At 32.9% G+C, this 4,116-nt stretch overlaps 1 long non-coding RNA gene across 1 annotated transcript; it reads left to right on the plus strand.

Annotated features, from left to right (window-relative positions):
- Positions 1 to 1,742: 1,742 nt before the first annotated feature.
- LOC145588429 (uncharacterized) lies at positions 1,743 to 3,737 on the plus strand. Its single transcript, XR_014101589.1, has 2 exons — positions 1,743 to 1,929; positions 3,416 to 3,737. It is a non-coding gene; the product is annotated as an uncharacterized LOC145588429 (long non-coding RNA).
- Positions 3,738 to 4,116: the final 379 nt, after the last annotated feature.

Below are 4,116 nucleotides of genomic sequence, written 5' to 3' on the forward strand. Positions count from 1 at the left end.
AATTAGTATCATGTTAGGTTTGGATTGGAAATTTATGATTTGGGTGTTATTGGTGATTGGATTATGAAACATGATTTATTTGTGATGGACTATTGAATGGAAAATAATAGTTTGGAATATTATTTATGAACAACATATTTATTTGTGGCATGTTAGAGAGCATGTTTGATTAAACTAAATGTTTAATTTGGTTTGGAATATTAAAAAGGAATTTTTTTTATGGTTCCTATAATTTTTATTGATGCTTTAAGCATGAGAAAGGAGCTATATAAGTGTCTATGTACACGAGGAATAAATTGTATGTTGGTGCCTTAGCGCACTTAAGGTGTTTTTAACACCGAGGGATAGGATCTTTGGCGCTTTATGCGTTTAAGGTGTCATTGGCACCGAGGTAGAATTAAAAAGGATTCAACATTAAATATTATGTGGTCACTAATTATTCAAGAATTAAATTGGTATAATTGACTGATTGAATAATTATTGTTGATTGAATGATTGTGGTTTGAGAGCCATCACCAAGTCTAATAATATGTAAATAACGTAAAGTGAAAGAGATTACGCACCAAAACTCTTGGAACGTTTATACCTTGAGTATGAACATATGGGGGGCGTTATGTGACTTTATATTTGATCATAACTTCTACTGGAGTATAGGACGCTGTACATTCTTTTTATTATTAATGTGCGAAGGAATTCCGCCACCTATGAGTGGTTATTGATGCTGGCACGGTTAGCTCCCGTGTCAGTAACCTCAATTTATTTGGGGAAGGTTGAGTGGGAAACCCGTTCGATGCGTAGTCAGCATTAAATAAATTATGTAGTGTCTAGTGAGGAATTTTATTGAATGTTGTATGCTTAAAAAAAAAAAACAGGTGTAACAAGGTAAGTTATGTGTTGATAGGAAATTATATGTTAGTGTGTTAATTACGCTTATGTACTCAGTTTTGCTGATTGTGTGTTTTGTGTGTTTGTTGGCCTTGTCTTTATTTTGGCCCTATGATGACCCATTTTTAATGGAGAATAGTGGAAATAGGTAGAGATAAGTTTTTCAGGTAATGAAGCGTATCCATGAATGGGCATGAGTGAAGAGTGAATCATGCTAGTTTCTATAAGTATATGACGTGTTTATTGCTTTAATTATTTATGACTTGATTATTATGCGTGACTAACGAAAAGAGTTTGAGTTCAATTTTGTTTTAATAAGGGTCTACAATGGTTCCAAGTTGTAGGTCGATTTTATTTTACTTTATTTGATTTTGGTTTGACTTTACTTTCGTTGATTGACTTTTCAAGTTGACTTGTTTGAATAGTTTTGAAATTAGTCTTCCGCTGTGTGTCTTTGATAGTTGCCTTAGCCGTTTTCACGGTGGCGGTAATGTCTTAGATACTTCTATTTAAAGTTTTAAACAGGACAAAACAGGTATTTCAAAAGAAAGGAATTTCTAGGGTGTTACAGTAACGCCCTACTAGTAACTGGCATAAATTATATTAGTTACAATTAGCGTATTAGTAACTGACATAGATAGTGCGGATTACAAATAAATTAGTTGTAGTAACTGGCATAACCAAGGTCAGTTACAAATAGTAGGTCAATGATAGAGGAGCCAACTATTAGTAATGGACACAGAAAGGCCAGTTACAAATAATAAGTCAAACTTTATTGACCTTATTAATTGTAACGGGCTTTATTTAGGTTAGTTACTAATGCTAGGCTGCTAGCACAATACCACCCACGACTCACACTTCACTCTTTTTTTTTTCCGAGAAATTTATGTGCTTCCTCAGTTCCCCTTACCTTCACTATTTTTCTTTTTTCCCATTTTTTCACATAAACCCACAACTTTTCTCTCTCCTCTGAAACTACTCTAAAACTCCTGCGAAACTCCTCTAAAGCTTCTCCAAAATTCATTCATCAAGAATATCATTAAGGTATGCTCTCGATCTCCACCTAATTTATGAATTTTTAATTAATTATAAGCGATTATTTGATTAAAAGGACTCAAAAGAATTCCAGGGTTTTGTTAGTTAAATTTCATGGAAGTATTGGGGTTTTGCATCTGCTCTTAGTTTGTTAGTAGTTTACACTATCCAATTTGCATGAATTTATATCTAATTTAGGTATGAGATAGCCGAATCGGATGAATTTCTAGTTGAGTTTGTTAATTGTTGTGTTAAGATTCATTATCCAGTAATATGGAAGTAAATTTTGATTTGTTTGAGTTTTATTTTCAATTATGCCTTTTATGTATAATTTTATGGAAAATTATTTTGTTGTTGGAGAGTTGATAAATTGATAATCAATCTTATAATGGGCAATATGTAGATTCTTTAAATGTAAAGCCACACTCCTAAAACCTTATTTTTCCATGGGGAGAGTATTAAGCCGAATTAAACTCAAATTGAATTAGAACAACAAAGTTGAATGTCTCATTTCAATCTGCCTCTTTATTTGTTTTCACAACTTGTTAAGTAAAATACTATCTCGCTTTAAATTCAGTCCAAACATGCAAAATTTAGCTGTTTGCGACATGCTGTGATAAAATAAACAAAGGAAATTTTGCAATTCAAACTTGAACAATGGAACCTGTGATTAAGATGATGATATCGATGATTCCAAGAAAAAATAAAACAAATTTGAGTACTATCCTACATGCTGATGATGAGCCCTTAAATCTAAAACAGGTGAAGCACATTCTTTGAAAGTGGAGAAATTCTATTTAAGAAAAAGTTAAAGTATGATGTCATAGGCCCTGTTTGGTGAAAAGCTTAAAGCTGAAGCGGATTGTGTTAGCTGATTTTGACTAGCTGATTGTATTAACTGATTTGACTAACTTATTTTATTAGCCGATTGTATAAAAGTGTTTGGTAAATAGCTGGTTGTTTAAAGCTGATTGAGTATGTGAAATGACCAATAAGCTAATTGTGGGGTAGGTAGTTCATAAAGGATTTTAAAGTAAATGAGGGTATAAGTGTCATTTTATCATAATAATTGAATAAGCTATTTGAAAAAGCTCATTTTAGGAGCTTTTTGTAAAAGAGCTTATTTAGTGGAATAAGCTCTTTAAATAAGCTTTCCACCAAACACTTAATGTTAGCTTATTTAATAGTCAACAAGTTAATATTGGTCAAATAAGCTAATTTTGCTCAAATAAGCTGGTTACCAAATACAGCCATAGTCTTTAACATATTCTAAATATATGACTTAATATAAGCTCTTAGTTTATAAAATTTGTAAGTTATTTTATTGATTTAGTTGTGTCTTTGTTACAGCCATCAACATATAACCTATGAAAAAGTTCTTGTTCTAGATGAGTAATTCAACTCATTGAGAGAGATGAGTGCTTACCAAGAGATGATGAGTCATCTCCCACTTTGCTTTATTCTTAGTGCTGATACGTTTCGTGTTGGTTTGCAGGAGCTGGTAAGTCAAAGGCACTTCAAAAAATACTTAAGCTAAGCTAGGTGGAAAACGTGAAAGCACTATCCAAAAGTTGAAAGCAGCCGAGGATAGAAGTAGAGAAAGCCGGTGAGACCCTTTCTCAAAGAATGATTGGCTAAGTTGCATTGATTGCAAATCAATCCCTAGCCTTCTCCTATTTTTCTAGGCTGATTCAACTATCATGTGATGCTAGCAATGTACTAATGTTGACTAATAAAGGTCAACTCAATATTCTAATGTAACACCCCAATAATTCTCTCTTTAAACCTATGAGTACCCTGAACAATATCCAAGTGAATTGCTGACGTGCTACCGCCACGTGTTCAAACGTTAAGGCTATATCAGAAATTAGCAGCGGAAAAACTAATTCAGTTATAAATAAGTTTCAAAACCAACAAATAAAACCAAATTAAGTCTTACAACTTGGAACCCTTAAGGCCCTTATTCAAAACCCAATCTAGTAAAAGTAGTATAAAAATGAAACCGAGTTTAAATAAGTTCAAAAGTAAGTAGCAAATTAAGTTGTGAAAGTAACCAACACTCTACTTAAAATCCCACCACCTAGATGCGAATGCTGCATGTGTAAGAACCTGTGGTTAATCTGCTCCCCAATATTATAAGTGTAAAAATTGGATCGTCGCAGGGTCATTGAAAAGCGAAGGCCATGACCAAAGAAA

This window comes from Chenopodium album, chromosome 17 (assembly GCF_948465745.1).
Source record: "Chenopodium album chromosome 17, dcCheAlbu1.1, whole genome shotgun sequence".
In the NCBI taxonomy this organism is placed as follows: Eukaryota; Viridiplantae; Streptophyta; class Magnoliopsida; order Caryophyllales; family Amaranthaceae; genus Chenopodium; species Chenopodium album.